Source organism: Carlito syrichta, unplaced genomic scaffold, assembly GCF_000164805.1.
Source record: "Carlito syrichta isolate Samal-C Ts95f unplaced genomic scaffold, Tarsius_syrichta-2.0.1 Scaffold311979, whole genome shotgun sequence".
NCBI lineage: Eukaryota > Metazoa > Chordata > Mammalia > Primates > Tarsiidae > Carlito > Carlito syrichta.
In genome coordinates, this window is record NW_007256075.1 from 81528 (window position 1) to 100125 (window position 18598).

An 18598-nucleotide genomic window follows, 5' to 3' on the forward strand; every position below is an offset into this window, starting at 1 on the left:
GTGGCTGCTCCCAGCCACTGCAGCCCCGACCCACTTCAGCCTCAACCTTCCGAGTAGCCGGAATTACAGGCACGCGCTACCATGCCTGGCTGATTTTTTGATTTACTGTAGAGATGAGGTTTTTTTTGTTTTGTTTTTTTGCGTTTTTTTGAGTTGGAGTCTCACTCTGTCGCCCAGACTGGAGTGCAGTGACCACTCCCGGCCACCGCAGCCTCGATCTGCTGGGCTCTGGTGATCCTTCCGCCTCGGTCTCACCAAGTTGCCTAGGCGGGTCTCGAACCCACGGGCTCAGGCAATCCACTCACCTCAGCCTCCCAAAGCGCGGGATTACAGGTTGAGCCACCGAGCCCGGCTAAATGTTCCATTCTTTTTTACTAAAGAAAGGCAAATTAAGTGAGTGCTTAACGAATACTACAATACCTACTAATATGCCTTAGGTTCCTATTATACCTATGGGCACCAGAGTTATACAAGGAAGAAAAAGAGGACATAAAGGGGATAGGAATGAAACTGAGGGGAATTCTGGGAAGAGAAAACACAGGAAGAAACTTAGGAGGGAGGCACCATAGGAAAACAAAGGGAAGGGGAAGACAAGGTTGAGACAAAATTAATTTAGCTCTTGGTGATAAGAAACAGGACACGAAAATTTCCTAAGCCCACAGTATGTAATTCAATGTTCAACTGATAAACATGGAGACATGTAGAGGCTCAGGTTTTGAGATGTGTTGGCAAAAATCACCACATTCGTGATTTCTCCCATATTAGCACGTGCCCTTTGTAATATTTTGTTTTTCAGATGTGGGCTCTCTCTACATATAAGCGTGATCGTAGATAACTGCACCCTCCAACTCCTGGACTCCAGCGATCCCTCCCCTCAAGTCCATTCCCCTAAGACCATCCCTACCCCAGACCATCTCAGCCCCAGCCTTAGCCTCCCAGGTGGCTGGGACTACAGGTATGTGCCATGGAGCCAAGCTTTTTCTTTGTAATATTATCTTTTTAACCTAATCACACATAAATCTTAATAGATTCCTATCTGAATTCAATAAACAGCCAGTGGCTGTAAACAGGATTTCTCTGAAGTGAACCAGGAGAGAAATATCCATGGAATGGTAAGAAGCACAAGCTACTCCCAAACCACATTCCACACCAGTGTCTTTCATCTTTTACTGGGACATAAATCCTTTAAGAAACTGATAAAAGATACTGACCTTCTTTCAAAAGAAGAGAAAGTGTCCATACTCACTAAGGCTTACATTTTATCTCAGTAGGTTTCTGAACTCCATGAAGGGTATATGCATGGATTCCAGGTTTAAAACCCTGTTCTAGAATGAGAGTTTTTATTCCTGCCCTATCCTTACAGAACTCCAAAAATAGTAACTGTAATGTTAACAATATGGAAAATAATATGTAAGTCCTGTGTCTCATCAGAGTATGTATTGCAAATACCAATCATATAAAAGTTCTATTTATTCACCATCCTACAGCTTACATTTGTTCACACAAAAACCTGAGTTAAATTGTGTAAACGTCTCAGAAAGCACAATGGCCTGCTTATATTAATATATCAAATATGTAAAACAAAATTTAAAGTGATATATAAACCTGGGGGCAATTATTAGAATTTCAATGGAACTGCTTAACCAAAAAGAATAAATTATATACATAAAGATAGATACACTGTTTCTATAATGGCAAACAATGGCACTGTCTCAGTGTGGGACATCTACAGAAACATTCCACAACTATTGACAATAGTTAAGACTATGTGACACAGCAAGGGACATTGCACAGCAAAAAGACCACACATTAGTTATGTTGAGCACAACAATTATACATACATAGTCTGAGACTAAGCAGAAAAATGAGCCTCACTGGCTTTTTGAAAGAGTGAGATAATAAATATTTTAATGTATAGTTAATTGTTCAACTTTTTAAATTTATTCCATATTAAAACAATGCACAATATAACACTTTAAAAAGTTTAAATAAAAACACAAAAAGAATTGTTGCTTACATATGAGAAAAAAACTGAAGCAGTTTTGTTAAGTATATTATTAAATTTCAAGTAAATGTAAGAATTTCGAGTTTTATTTTCTTACTACTATGGTGTTTTGATGGCACTTACTTCTGCTATCCTTTTCTCCAAACTAAGAGAGCATTTATTTTTAATGACACACAAAAATAAATTTTATACATTTTTCTATTTAATTGATAAAATTATATCAGTTGTGGTTACTAAAAAGAACTACTAGGAAAAATTTAACAAATTGAAATTCAAGACTGAAATCTGAACAAACTGAAAGTCTTTTTCCACTGATGTACAGCAAACAACATGCAAGCAAGAAGACACATTTCTAAAAAAACAAAAACAATAAATGAAGAGGAAAAGGTAGTTTTCAACCTAGGAATGCATAATTTCATAAAAACTCTTGTATAAATCAATAATGTCTGAACAACTAAATGAATACATCTTTAAAGATATACAGGCTCCCAGAGTCTATAAGAGCTTTACTACTTAACGTAAAACATATGACTAAAAGTAGCTGTGAGGTCTAAGTTCAAATCTATTATTACAGGTTCTTTGTAAAAATAATGTTCATAAGTTAAAAAAAAGACTATCTGTAATCTGATCACACCGAACCTAAATACTTTGCATTCCAAACATGCCACTATTCATACCATGTTTCCGTTTCTTTAAACCCACAATAACATCTTATGTTGTTTTTTAAACGGACAAGTTAATCTTTCAAGAAAAATGGTTTATTTATGGTAAGTACTCTATGGTGATAAAAAGTCTATTATTGGTGGCCAAGTAATAATTTAATCAGATTTCCATTCCATTCCAGAAAAGAATTACCTACAACATTTAATGAACTTCTCCAGCTAAAATTAAACATTAGGCATATGGGAAGTATTTGCTGACCTTCAAATACAGTATGTGTTATATTTCAGATATACATCCTGAGCAAATGATGTTAAGATTGGTAAATAGCAATATAATGAAACACTAAGATGGAAGTCATGAGTCCTGGTTTCTGGCCCCAATTCTGCTTTTGCTCAGTCTTCCCTAAAATTTGGTTTCCATGAGTTTCTTCTTATATGGCTTTATGGTCCAAGCTACTTGCATGACCTTGAATATGGCAGCCAAAAAATTTAAGTGGTCCCAAGTTGGTGATACCTAGGAGTACAAATGGCAGAAACAAATGTATATCCTCTCTGACAGAATCCTTCCTCAAGCCAAGTTCCTTGAAACTTTCAAAGATTGCCATCCATAAATGAGCCCACAAAACAAAATGAGAGAACATGTGATAAGCCACCATGAGGCAAGATGCAGCAAAGATAAACTAAAGAATTAGGTCCCCCAAAATTTAAGATGCAGCCGGGCTCAGTGGCTCAGCTGTAATCCCAGCACTTTGGGAGGCTGAGGCGAGTGGATTGCCTGAGCCCGCGGGTTCGAGACCTGCCCGGGCAACTTGGTGAGACCTCGTCTCCACGATAAATCAAAAACTAGCTGGGTGTGGTACTGCGCGCCTATAGTTCCAGCTACTTGGAAGGCTGAGGCAGAAGGATCACTGGAGCCCAGCAGGTTGAGTCTGCAGTGACGGTGAGCATGCCACTGCACTCCAGTCTGGGCGACAGAGTGAGACTCCAACTAAAAAAAAAAAAAAGACTTAAGATGCAGGAATTAACAGATATAGATTACACATAAAGAAATAAGAGGGAATCTGGAAAATGAGCCAAGGACATAAACTATCAAAAGTGACTGGGCAAATCTAGTTTTTGTCTGATAAAAATAATCAAAATTCAATATTCAATGGCCAAGTTAAAAACAGGTGCCAGGAGACCAATTGAAATGACTTCCAATAGTCCAAACAGACATAGACCAAATAGTCAAATCAAGTCAGTGCCGACAGGAATACGTGGGTAGACAACTGACAAGAAAAGGCACTATTTGGAAGTGAGTGCAGACTGGGCACAATGGCTCACCCCTATAACCCTAGCACTTTGGGAGGCCAAGGAGTTGGAGAAGAGCCTGGGCAACATAGTGAAACCTTGTCTCTAAAAAAAAAACTTCTCCAGGCATGGTAGTACACCTGTATTCCCAGCTACCGAGAAGGCTGAGGGGGCAGGTGGAACCTTTTAGCCCAGGAGTTTGAAGCTATGGTGAGCCATGATCATGCCATTGCACTACAGTCTGGGCAACAGAATGAGACTACAACTCAAAAAAAAAAAAAAAACAATTCCTACATGCCTTGCTTGGAAGATTCCACACATAATGAGACTCCCTGCCGAGATCAAGAATATAAGAGCAGGTTCATGTCTGGGAGATTTTTTTTGTTTTTGTTTTTTGGGGTTTTTTTTGTAGTCAGGGTCTCACTGTTGCCCAGGTTAGAGTGCAGCAGCATGATAATGGCTCATCACGGCCTTGATATCCTGGGCTCAGGCAATCCTTCCACCTCAGCCTCCTAAGTAGCTGGGACTACAGGCACACACCACCACACTGGCTTATTTTTCTGATTTGTTTTATAGAGACGAGGTTTCACTATGCTGCCTGGGCTGGTCTCAAACTTCTAGGCTCAAGCAATTCTCTTGCCTTGGCCTCCCAAAGTGCTGGGACTACAACGTGAGCCATGGCACCCAGTCTCCAGGGGTTTTAGATATGATTTTGAAGAATATAAAGGACAACCACCTGGAGAAGATCAACAGACAACTAAGTAGGAAAACTAAGCAGTGAGAAGCTACCATGGATTCTAAATCAGGCAGCCAAAGCAAATACTTTCTCAAGTTCCATTTAAAGCACTTTACCTTTTCCCATCCATCAAATCTAAAAACTTCCACCTATGTATGGTACTCATATCCTATGAATATCATTTCAACTACTGTCTTCCATAGTAACCTTCATTATTCATTCATTCAGTTATTTAGCATTGATTATATGTCAGCATTGTTCTGGGGCACGCTGAACTAACAGTAGGAAAAGGGCCACAAACCCTGCACTTAAGAGTTAACACTCTACTAAAGGGAAGGTGGACCAACAATTAACATGCAATCTAGAGAAGCAAGAAGAGTGACAGGCAGGAAAGATGAACTCAGAGCACAGGAAAAAGGAAAGTGGATGGTGGTTACAATCTAGAGTGGAGTGGTCAGGGAGAATTTCCTTCAAAAAAATGACATTTCCAAGAAGACCTGAAGTGAGGGACAGAGCCCTGCCACTGTGTGTATCTACATGAAGAGCAGAATGGAGTGAATGAGTGAAGACCAAGCACAACATCATGAGTCAGAAACAAGCCACCTGAGCAAGAGCAGTGAAGACAGTGTGGTTCAAGCAGAACTAACAAGAAGAAAAGCAGATGGTGTCAGAGAGCACTGGAAGGGATTAGAAAGTGTGGGTAACAAATCAGACAGTCTCTTGCAAGATGTTGGAAGGACTATGGCTAGTACTTTCAGCAGCAATATGGGAATCCAGTGAAGGGTTCTGAGTAGGGATGGATGCAGGGAGAAAGTGAAAGCAGGGAAAACTAAGAGACAACTGAAATAACATAGAGACGATGGAAGCAAGTTGGCACCAGGCGAAGAGGTCAAATTCTGGATATGTTATAAAGGTAGAGCCAAGGTGATTTATTGATGGACTGGATGTGGAGTATGAGAGAACAAACAAAGCCAAAGACAACTCCAAAGCATTCAGAGAAGACCAAAAACAACAGAGTTGCCCTTTACTGAAATAAGAAAAATGTGTCAGGGACATGGTTGGGGTTGAAGACTGGGAGTGAGGTTATTAGGTAGGTGGAGATGTCCAAGAGACAGCTAAATAAAAATGTCAGGTAGCCAAATGATAAGTGCAGGCTGGAGATATAAATCTGAAATGGTCTATATTTAAAGCCATAAGCTTGGATAAAATCCCAGAAGAATGGGTATAAATAGAGACCAGGTCCCAAGACTGAGCCCTTGGGCAATTCAACAACAGGAAAATGAAGAACTCACAAAGGAGACTGAGGAGAGGTAGAAGAAAAATTAGGAGCATGCTGTTCTGGATGCTAGACAAATAAAGTGTGTCAAGGAGGAGAGGGGAATCAGTGCTGTCCAGTGGTGTTGGTAAGTAAAATACAATGAAAACTAGAAACTGACTTTTGGATTTAGCAACACAGACATTACTAGTGACTTTGACCAAAGCACTAGAGTGGTAGTGGCCAAAACCTGACAGAAACAAACAAGAGTAAGATGAACTCCAGCAGGTGTGGACAGCTCTTTGGAGCAGCTTTCCTGTGAAGGGCTTCAGAGAAATGAGATGAAACCCGGGAATGAATATGACGGTGAGAGTTTGGTTTTTAAAGATGGGTGAAATTGCAGCATGGTGATATGCTGACAAGAAAGATTCAGTAGAAAGGGAAAGACTGATGATACAGAAGTGAGGGGCAATGTTTTCCAACAGTGAGAGAAGGCAGAATCTGGCATACAACTAGATAGAGAGATTGACCTTCTATGACTGCACATACAGTTCATCTATAGAAATATAAGGAAGGATGAGTATAAAGGCACAGACACGGGGCAGGCGAGGTTATGATATGGTACAGATATTGCACAAATATGATATGGTGTAGACATTTTTTGAAAATGCTCTCCCTAATGCTACCATTCTCTTAACAAAATGGGAAGCAATGTCACTAGTGAGAACAAAGATTAAAAGGGTGGTGTTGGAGATCCTATAAAACACATTACAATTATTGCAGAATTTTTCACTCTTTATAAAATGGTAGTCATTGATATTCTCTGAGTGAAAAACATGTTTAGCAGTGTTCACAAACAGATCTGCTGACTTCAAATGAATTTATGATCTACCTGATCTAAAAATCAGAGTTAAAAAAACCTAACTTGAGCCTCAACGTGGTCCTATTCTTTCAGCTCAAGTACCATGTCTACAGCTGTATTCCTCCTAAAATCTCAGAGCACTTACTCTCTATGAATTCAGACATAGAATTCTATGAAATACTAGACAGTTTTAATAAATATAGGGAGGCAGCAGCATACCACAATCTGATAAAGGTAAGAAACAGACAATAATGGAACTCAAAATCTAAAATAAATCCAAATAGATAAAAAAAATTTAGTTTAAGTTACCTCAAATCAGAAGGCTGTACCATTCAGATCAAATAAAAAACATCCAGATAAAGTTTTAAACATAAGAAAAAAGCATCAATTACATGAAAACAAAAGAAAATAGGCACATTTTATATAGTTCTATATGTTTAAATGTTTATAAGTATATTCATAGGCAATAAAAAATTTTAAAAACAAACTCTAATCTACAAATCAATTAAAAAGACAAATAGTAGAATGGGAAAAACAGACAAAGCATTAACCATTTTCTAAAATACCTATCAAAATACAAAAAACCATCTAAATTCCTACTGTCCTAGTCAGTCACTATGCTAAAAGCATAATGGCCCCAGAATGTACAGTAAAATTATAAGATTATCTTTTAAAGTAAGGTAAAAGAGATTCAAAGTAACCAAAAGACAAAATAATCTAGTAAATCTAACGTTGAGTTCCTCAACATGGAAACTCCATTTACAACATCTTTTCTAAAATTAACTTTACAGACTACATTAAAATCTCAGAGCTATGGTGCAATTTCTCCTTTTAAACTGCAACACACAGTTATTTCTATGACTCACATCTTATTAACACACCCTCAAGTTACTTCAGCAATAAAACCCATTCTAAAGTACTGCTACCTCAATTTGAAATAAACCCAACTAATGCCAAAAATGAGCAATGAAACTGAATTTCTCCTTTAAGTATCTTGTCACAACACATGAAATGTCTATTTTCTAATCAAACTTCTTTCCTTTAATATGAGAACAGATAAATCAGTTTGAACAGCTTTGCCAAGAAACTGAAAAAAAACTGCACAGCCAGTAGCTGCTGAAAGCTATATTGATATCCTTTGGACTTTTGCTTACTCATCCAGCCCAAACTAGTCCATTTTCTCAGGAAAAGGCACTGCTCATTTAAAAACACTTACATAGGAGATAATCTAGTTACAAGTTTATTCTGCAAAGAATCCTAATTTATAATTTTTTTTTTTTTTTTTTTTTGAGTAGAGTCTCACTCTGTCGCACAGACTGGAGTACAGTGGCCACTCCCGGCCACTGCAGCCTCGTGGGCTCCAGTGATCCTTCTGCCTCAGCCTTCCAAGTAGCCGGAATTACAGGAATGCGCTACCACACCCAGTTGATTTTTCTGATTTATTGTAGAGATGAAGTCTCGCTGCCCAGGCGGGTCTCGAACCCGCGGGCTCAGGCAATCCACTCACCCAGCCTCCCAAAGGCGCGGGATTACAGGCTGAGCCACCGAGCCCGGCTCTAATTTATAATTTAATTAGACAAATTGAAAACTTGGATACCAAAAAAATTAGTAACTTTTAAAAATATTGTCTTTCAAATCAACACAAAATGTTTTCAAAGACAAAAGAGCATAAATCATCAAAACTGCTAAAAAAATTAGCATCACAACATGAAACACATACCAATAATGTTAAGTACAAAACAGCTATTCCACACATAGCTTTTCTTTCCTAAAATGTACAATCTTGTCTTACTTTTCCTTTTCACAAGATCTCTGATTTAGAAAGGGCCACCTAAACCAACTACTATCCTAGCCACTCAGATTAGATTCCAGTCGAATGGTCAGTCAGTTTACACTTGAAAGCCAGGGATGAACACCTCCCATAAGCCTCTTTCATCTCTCTTTTTTTTTTGCTTTGGAGTCTCACCGTCGCCCAGGCTAGAGGGCAATGGCACGCTCACGCTCACGGTCACCTCACCACAGCCTCAACCTTCTCAGCTCCAGCGATCCTTCCGCCTCAGCCTTCCAAGTAGCCGGAACTACAGGCACGCGCTACCACACCAGGCTAATATTTTTTATTTACCGTAGAGATGAGGTCTCACCAAGTTGCCCAGGCTCATCTCAAATCCCTGAGTTTAGGCAAACCTCTCACCTTGGACTCCCAAAGTGCTGGGATTACAGGCTTGAGCCACCGTGCCCAGCCCTCTTTCATTTCTTTAGGAGAATGTTAGACCAGTTCTTTGTAGGTTTGAGCTCAAATCTTATCTCCCTATCTTCTTTCAGTGGTCTTATCTCTACCCTAACCTTATCAAATATGTCCAAACCAACTTACCACAAGGTAGTCCTATTAACTAATGCTTAAATTTAATTAAACTAAATCTCAATTAAATTTATCAGCAAGCAGAAAACCTACTTCAAAATTTGCCATTCACAAAAATTTACCTTCCCTTAGGAAAGTTTGGCTAGGGTATTAAAGTTGAACATAACAGGCTAATAAAATAGCTCTTAGGTACATCTCCTTATGTCATTCAACAACTAAAGAACTAAAATGGCCAAATGTTATATTTATCCTTGCTTATCTCCAGAAAAGACATAATACCTAAAAACATCATTTTACAAACTAAACATGAAATGTAAATAACAATATCAAATACTATCCAAAATAACCCTAAGTACTGAAAAAGACTTGGCTTATGAAACAAGAATTTTTAAACTTTGCCCAAGAACACCAAATAAATGCAAAATAGCCCGAGTACGCACAAAAGGTTTAGTATATTATCAGAGTGCTATCTCAAATCAGTAAGTTAAAAAAATTATTTAATAAGTGGTATCGGCACAAATGACACCCATTTTGAGGAGTCAATTACATATGGATCAAAATTTTAAAGGCTAAAAATTAAACCACAAAAGACCTAGAAGACATGAGGTTTTCTGAGTTTGTTTTTTTTTTAAACTAACCTTATTTTGTCAAAGGCCTTTCTATGTCCATGTGAATCCAGAGCCATCAAGACTGGTAAGTCTGCCTAGAAAACATTCCAGACATTTTATGGCAAAAATAAGTGACTAAACTTAAGTCCCCAGTAGGATTCTATAGCCATGCATTCTGATGTTTGCTTCCATAGTCTCTGCCACTCCAGAACATCCTCATTCCCCCACTTCCCATCAAAAACACTAATGTGAAAATGACTCAAAGGCCATGAGTGGCCCAAGACTCTTAAGAAGGAAACAAAACCCATCCGGAAAAAAATGCTTTCTATCCAATATAATCGGCACAGTACAGTATTTGCAGATACACCCCTGCCAGAGGTGAACTTAAGTCAAAAATGAATAAGAGCTAGTAGATACAAAGAGGAAGCATAGCCCAAAGAACTCCTGAAAACAGAATGTGAGCGATTATAAAAAGATTTTGCAGCCACTAGAGCTGCAAAAGAAATCAGATACACACACAAGACTCCTAAGAAAATAGAAAGACTTGAGGAAAGTTTGTAAATTGTGTGCACACATATATATGAACACACACATGCCCAGGAATTAAAAGCTAAATGGCCTGATAACTATACAAAGTTGAAGAATTAACAAATAGAATATTCATCTGATAAAAACTGACAATGTGGCACAAAAGGATAAGGGAAAATATAAAAGAAAAATTAACAGATAGGAAGTATACAATGATAAGTTCACCAAATCAAACGGGAATTCAAAGAGAGGAAAAAAACAAAGAATGGTATTTAAACATACTTGTAGTAACACTGTATAACTCAAAAGCTGTAAAGCAAGTCTTGAAAGAAACACAAAAAAACTGCCTATAAAGGAATTTAGATTTACATATTACTCAGCAATAGAAGCCAAAGGATAATATAATAAAATCTCCACAAAAACAATAGTCATTAACAGAATCCTAGACCCAGCTAAACACTGGAATATTCATTTTCAGAGCGGAAAGCCTGTCAAATATATAACAAGCAAAACTGAAAGTTGACAATAATAAACAATTAAAAATACAATAAATAAAATTTACTAATCCAGAATGTCGTTTTTTTAATGTGAACAATACCTACTGCAACCAGAGCATGATTGACTGAAACTCCAATACGCTCTCATCAGGGATTACAGCTAACCTTCTTTCCCCCAGTAAACATTTCAGGAAGAGTACCAGCAGAGAATTTCCCTTCTCTGGCCTCTCAATTACAAGCTTCCACACACAAAGCTATATAAAATTAGGACAAAACTTCACAGCATTTTCTAGTCAAGTACACCAATTAAATAGTGAAGTCTGACTTTTTTCCCTAAAAACTTACAATGTATTCTGTTGTCTACACTTCTACAGTCTACATTTCCATTTTTATTTTAATGTTCTACATGGAAATTCCTATCAGTGCTATTTAAGAGAAAGCAAAGATACAAAGTCTGCACCAGCAGCAAAATTATGATAAAAGGCAAAACTTACACATATGTAACTATAAGTACATACAGATGAAGAAACTAAAATAAGGCAAGGAAACGACTTATGTGTTCTCACATACAGGCTTTTCTGGAACATTACTTCTGTTAATCATTAATCACAGTGAAGCTAAAGAATTTAAAAAAATAAGAAATGCTCCTTCTGATTCACTGAAATTAAGAGGCATTTGCTTTGATTCACAATCTTATGTGGCCACCATTCTCTGAAATTGTACCCTAATAACTATGGCTTAAGAAAACATTCACTCACTCATAAGCAGACCCTGAACATTCACCATAATACTGTAAAAAAGGGATTGGCAGTAGTGGGACATGGTAGGGGTGGAGGGGGGAAAGGGGAGGAAACACACACAACCACAATAACATCAATCAAAGATGTGCCTACCATCTCCTACAACTCTTCCATCTTTTGTGCATGTGTTCTATTTCCCACAGTTTAAACAAGTTGTGTCCAGCCTTTATTGCCCTGATGGTGCTTTTCTTGACTTTTAAGTGTAGACTGAATGCAAGATAACCTCAGTTCCCAAAAAGTTTGAAATTGGTAGAAAAACAGACTTTCCAAAGAACGACACCCAACCAACAGAGCTACCAAGTTTTCCCTCTCTCTTTTGGTAAATACAATAAGTCTTCATTGTGATATGGTACATTATATGCATAAAGTGTGTTTACTTTCCATTTGTTTATGCTCATATCAATTCATCTTCATTGGTAGATGAAGTAATATTTACCTAATTTGTGAAAACTGGGATGAAGTATAGCATTAAAATTGCCCACTAAAATGAATGGAAATGTTTTCATTTAACAGTGGGATTGGACAGTGTTTAAATTAGCAACAGTGTTTTCAAGAATGAATTCAAGTCACTGAATATTTGATTTTTTGAGGTGCAGACAACAATAAGAGTCAGACAGCAAGGGACAGCAGTCCTACCCTAAAAGAGAGAAAACCCCCACACAGTCAGAGTAAGACTAGCAACTCCAAAACAGAATGAAGAAACAGACCACGAGTGAGATAAAGTAGCAGGATCAAGGACCACACTTCAAGACGAGAAGTTTAGCTCACTGTAATCATAAATTAGTATGACACTAAAAATTAGATGTGTTCTACAGAATTTAATAATATTCAACAAGATTAAAAGACGACAGACTCAAGCAAAGGAAGAGAACGGATCAGCAAACTATAGCATTCAATAAACATTGAGTATTACCCAGGACACATCAGCTGAGATTCAAAAAGCAATACTAGAATAGGTAGAAATGAAGACAAAGACTTCTAGTAAGGATTCTTGTATGCCAAACACTTAATAAAGGCATGAAATATACAAGGAAATTATTTAAAAGATATGGATAAACTCAAACTGGGTAGATAAACATCTAACTGGGTCAAAAAATGAAATAAAAATTCAAACAGTAACCCATACCTAAAGTGGAGGATGGTTGGACAGTTCAGCTCCCAAAGGTAACAGCAGCAAAACAGACCAGGTTCACTGCCTAATGCCAAGGAGTGGGAGAGGGAATAGGATTTGTACATCTTGTAAAAAGATTTTTTTTTTTAAAGGGAAAGAGGGAAGGAGACCAAGGGGAAGATGTATGAAAACCAATCAGGTTGCAAACCTATTATCTACAGCTACAGTTTTCTTTTCCTTTTTTTTGGTCAGTCTTGCTCTGTTGCCCAGGCTGGAGTGCAGTGGCACACTCACAGAACCTCAACCTGCTGGCTCAGACAATCCTTCTACCTCAGCCTTCCAAGTAGCTGGGACTATAGGTATTCACGCACCCAGCCAGAGCTACAGTTTTCTAGAAGCCCTCTGAGCCAAGAGAAAAAGACGACAAAACATTCAGCTTCATGGCAAATTAAAAATTCATAATTCCAGCCAGGCACGGTGGCTCACACCTATAATCCTAGCACTTTGGGAGGCCGAGGTCAGAGGACTACCTGAACCCACGGGTTCGAGACCAGTCTGGACAACTTGGCAAGACCCCATCTCTACAATAAATAAAAAAATTAGCCAGGCATGGAGGTGCACGCCTGTAGTTCCAGCTACTTGGAAGGCTGAAGTGGAAGGGTAGCCTGAGTTCAGCAAGTTGAGACTGCGGTGGTTGTAAGCAGGTCACTGTACTCCAGCCTGGGCGGGTGGATTACTTGAGCCCAGTATGGGCAACCTAGCAAAACCCTGTCTCTACAGAAAAATTTTTTTTAAAAACCAGCCAGGTGTGGTAGCACACACCTATAGTCCCAGCTACTAAGATGCTGGGATGGAAGGACCTCCTGAGTGTAGGACAAAGCTACTGTGAGCTATGCTCATCGTGATCATGACACTGCACTCCAGCCTGGGCAACAGAATGAGATTCTGACTCAAAACAAAATTAATAATTCCTTAATATCAAGTCAGTGTTCACATTTCCTCAACTGCTTTGTAAATCTTATGTTATTCTTTGGTGCATTTCTTATCTCCTTTCATCTATCATACCTATATTCCTTTGTTTTTCGGTGGGTTTTTTTTGAGTCGAGGTCTCACTCTGTCACCCAGGCTGGAGTACAGTCACAAGATCACAGCTCAACCACAGCCTTCACCTCTTGGGCTCAGGTGATCCTTCTCCCTCAGTCTCCCAAGTAGTGAGACTACAGGTGCAAGCCACCAAGTATGGTTAATTTTTTTATTTTTTGTAGAGACAAGGTCTCCCTCTGTTGCCTAGGTTGGTCTCCAACTCCTGGGCTCAAGCAATCCTCCCACCTTGGCCTCCCAAGGTACTGGGATTACAGTTGTGAGCCATCACACCCAGCCACCTACATCCCTTTATTGTTCAGTTTCCTACAATTCTCAGAACTTTAAGTTGGGGGAAAAAAGCAGCTGGTCCTAGAGAGGTTTCCATTCTAAATTTTGTTGCTAATATTCCCACAGTGCTTAACAAGCATTTGGAGTTTTTTGTTTTGTTTGTTTGTTTTTGTTTTTGTCTTCTCTATTTCCTAGCAACTAGTAGTTAAATTCAACAGACTAGAAGAAATCTCAGTGTTTTGATCTGAATACAAGACTAACACAGCCAGTGTGGTACCTCAAGTGTGGATGTCTGTGTAACATGAGCTAGCTACTGGGGATCTTTGTGTAGACATTTTCATTAGGATACACAAAATGGTGATATTCTAATTCTATCACTCCTTCTTTATTAGCTAGAATAAACTATAACCTATTTGGTTATCCCAAGATACAAATCACAGAGGAAAAGTAGGATAGATGCTTGTTTCTCTTTATTTACCAGTTGCCAAAATAATGAGTTTGTCCAACAGCAACCTATTAAGTTTTTTTACATGCAAAGGAAGAAATTTAATGAGAACAAATCATCAATAAAAACATGAATTCACACAAGATGGTATTAGTTTTATGAAACAGTCTGACAAAAATTTTTAAATTTTAACGTGTTGAAGAAGCAGATAGATAAAGAGTTTTTTTAAGTAGCAAAAGGATGATAACACAAAAGTTGATAGAGTGATTAAAAGGCACAGAAAATAAACTAAAAGAGACTCCAACATAGGTCTATCAAAAGAGAAAATCAGTCGAACACAGTGGCTCATACCTATAATCCCAGCACTTTGGGAGGCCGGGGAGGGAGGATTTCCTGAGCCCAGGAGTTCCAAGACCAGCCTGGGCAACATGGTAAGACCTCATTTCCACAATAAATCAAAAGATTAGTCTGGCATGGTGGTATGTGCCTGTCATCCCACCTATTTGGAAGGCTGAAGTGTAAGGATTGCCTGAGCCCAGCAGGTCGAGGCTGCCACTGCACTCCAGCCTAGGTGACAGAGGGAGACTCCGACCAAAATAAAAAGGAGAGAGAGAGAAATGTAAAAACAAAAGCAATATTTAAGGAGGTGAGAATTTTCCAAAATGAAAGATCTGACTCCTCGGACTGTAAGTATACCAAGTTGAAAACACAGAAGTCTGTCCATACACCGTGATAAACTGCAAAATACCAAGCACAAATAGCTGCTTCACAACAAGTATCCATACAGTTCAACAGTGTAAGAAAACCACATGCTAACACTGGGCATCACTTTAAAATGCTTACAAATCTCCTACAATGTCATATGGGGGGCCAGGGGAGGGGAAAACGTCAAAGTTTACTGAATACCTGTAGCTCTATCCAAACTTTTTTTGAAACATTCCTACAAAGTCATCCCTCAATATACACAGGAAACTGGTTCCAGGAGACACAGACAGACACACACACACACACACACACACACACACACACACACACACAGGGAATTGATTCCAGCAGACACAGACACACACAAGTATACCCAAATCCACACCTCATCAAGTCCCATAGCCTGTATACTGAGGTTTCTCATTCTGCTACGTGTTTAAGAGAACCCATGTAGTTCAAACCCACATTCAGAGGTCAACTGTATTTTCTTATAACTCTAAAAGCAAAGTGTGGATGCAAGCCTCCAAACAAATTCCCACTGGAGAGAAAGTGAACTATTATTAACTTGAAGAACGATTTCAAGGCACCTAGTAAATAAACACATTTTAGCCTTTAAGAAAAAAGCTGAAATGGTAAGCAACGAAATTCCTGGAGAAAATTTTTAACAACAGCATAAAGAGGAAGAAACAAAAATCAACTGCAAGGAAAGAATTGTGAGACAACATACAACTTTATAAGACAGCATGCAAAGACATTTCCATAAACCTTGAGGTAAGAATTTCTTAAGACACAAAGCACAAATTATAAAAGGAAAATACTGTTAAATTCAACTAAATTAAAATTTAAAACTTTAATAGAGACATCATAAAAAAATTCAAAGGCAAGTAACAAAGTGGGAAAAGACATTTGGGACACATAATTGGCAAAAATTTAGTGTTCAGAACATAAAAAATTCCTACCAACCAAAACCACAACAACGCAACAGAAAAATGAACAGCCAATTCAGAGACAAGGGAAAATGTCCAGCAAACACTGAAAAGATGCTTCCTCTCAGTAATCAGAAATGCAAAGCCTATAAGGTATCAATTCATACACAACAGGCTCACTGTAGTGTTTGCCAATATCAATAGGCAAGAATGTGGAACCATCACATGTATGTTTACTTACATTACTGATGAAAGGAATAAATTGGTACACTTTCATTGGAAAGAAAATTATTCAGCACTAATTAGTAAAGCTGAAAATGTACATGCCTCCTACAGTAGAGCAATTCTATTTCTACCTAGCTATAAGTCCTAAAACTGTTAAAACTTTAAGTCTCAACTCATTAGTGGATAGTAGAAAATGTAATAGGTCTTGACTACCATTTTCAGTTGTAATAAAACAGAATAGTACATAACAACAGCATCATAGTTGCTTTGTTTTGAGATGGTCTCACACTGTTGCCCAGACTGGGGTGCTGTGGAACAATTAACTCCCAGGCTCAAGCCATCTTCCCACCTCAGCCTTCAAGTAGCTGGGACCACAGGTGGGTACCACCACACCTGGCTCATTTTTCTGTTTTTTTGTAGAAACAGGGTCTATGTCGCCCAGGCTGGTCTTGAACTTCTGGGCTCGAGAGATCCTCCACCTCAGCCTCTCAAAGTGCTGGGATTACAGGCAGGTATCACTGTACCCAGTCAAACATCTTCCTTATACATGGGTACACCTGATACTGTACTAAGTCATAATGTAAGACATGTTTCTTACGGTAAGTAGAGGTAAAATATCAGGACATAAGCTTTTTTCTCTAAACCTGGTTTCCTTCTAACCCTCACCCAGGGAGCAGCTTCAGTTCAAGGCTGGTCTCTGCAGGATATGCGCACATTCCCAGTATAAGTCACAGGATGCCGGTAGGATGCAGGTGACCCTTCATGCCATGCCGACAACCAGGCAACCTAAAGATATACAGTACTCAGTGGTAGCTCAAGCCTGTAATCCCAGCACTGAGGCGAGAGGACTGTCGGAGCCCAGGGGCTCAACACCAGCCTGGGCAACTTGGCAAGCGCTCAGTCCACAGATGGTGGCCGCCTGTGGTTCCAGCTACTTGGAAGGCTAAGGTGGAAGGACTGCCTGAGCCCAGCAGGTCGAGGCTGCAGTGGTCGTTATGGTGCCACTGAAGTCAAGCCTAGGCAACAGAGTGAGACTCAAGACTCCCCAAAAAAATTTTTTCTAAAGATAATGTAGTCCTCACCCATAACCAATTTGACTGTAAACAATGTAGGAATCTGAACAATTAATTTGCTTTATCATAACACTGTCTGCTCTACTGTCCCAAGACATGGATTCCTCACAGACCAGCCGCCATCGGTGCCCTCTCATAAGTTTAATGAACCAATGCCTCTCCCTACCAGAGTGACTTATTTGGAAAAGGTAAACATCATGTACAAGCGGTCTCAGATTTGGGGCTACCACATTACAAGTGGCAACAAAAAAGTCTGAAAAATACTATCCTGGAGACACTTCAGTAAGGTGTTCATAGCAGCATTGCTTTTACTAACAAAAAACCTGGAAACCTAAATGTCTGTCTACAGGAAATTAAAAAATTGTAAAATATTCACACCCAGCACTGAAAGCAAATGACTTAGGGCCATGTACAACACAATGAAAGACTATCAGGGCCGGGTTTGGTGGCTCAGCCTGTAATTCCAGTACTTTGGGAGGCCAAGGCAAGTGGATTGCCTGAGCCCACAGGTTTAAGAACAACCCAGGCAACTTGAAGACCTCGTCTCTACAGTAAATCAAAAATTAGCCGAGCATAGTAGCGCACGCCTGCAGTTCCAATTACTTGGAAGGCTGAGGCAGAAGGATTGCCAGAGCCCAGCAGGTTGACGTTGGGGTGGCCTTGAGCGTGCCACTGCACTCCAGTGTGGGTGACAGAGTGAGGCTCCGACTCAAACAGGAAAAAAAAAAAAGAATATCAAGACCACAAAGTGGAGAGAAAAAGGGAAGGTGCAAACAAACTCACAGAGAAGAATCGCACCTACAGAGTCCAAAAAGAAACAAAGTAAACAGTACCGGGATACAGATGGATCTGGCAAAACACAAAGCAAAGCAAAGAGGTAAGAAGGATGGTGGTCACATGGGGGGGGCAATAAAAGCAGACAGAGGTAGGTAGGACAGCACTCAAGCTGTGTCTTCATAGCTTACACGTGTTTTATAAATGTTATATGTATTTATTTTATTTTTTTTTTTTGAGTTGGAGTCTCGCTATGTCGCCCAGACTGGAGTGCAGTGGCCGCTCCCGGCCACCGCAGCCTCACCTGCTGGGCTCCGGCGATCCTTCCACCTCAGCCTTCCGAGTAGCTGGAATTACAGGCATGAA

General features: G+C 39.2%; 1 protein-coding gene across 3 annotated transcripts in view; it reads right to left on the reverse strand.

The window, feature by feature from the left end:
- Window positions 1-18598, reverse strand: part of KTN1 (kinectin 1) — a 91767-nt gene that overhangs the window by 72784 nt on the left and 385 nt on the right. The gene's annotated exons all lie outside the window — the stretch shown is intronic.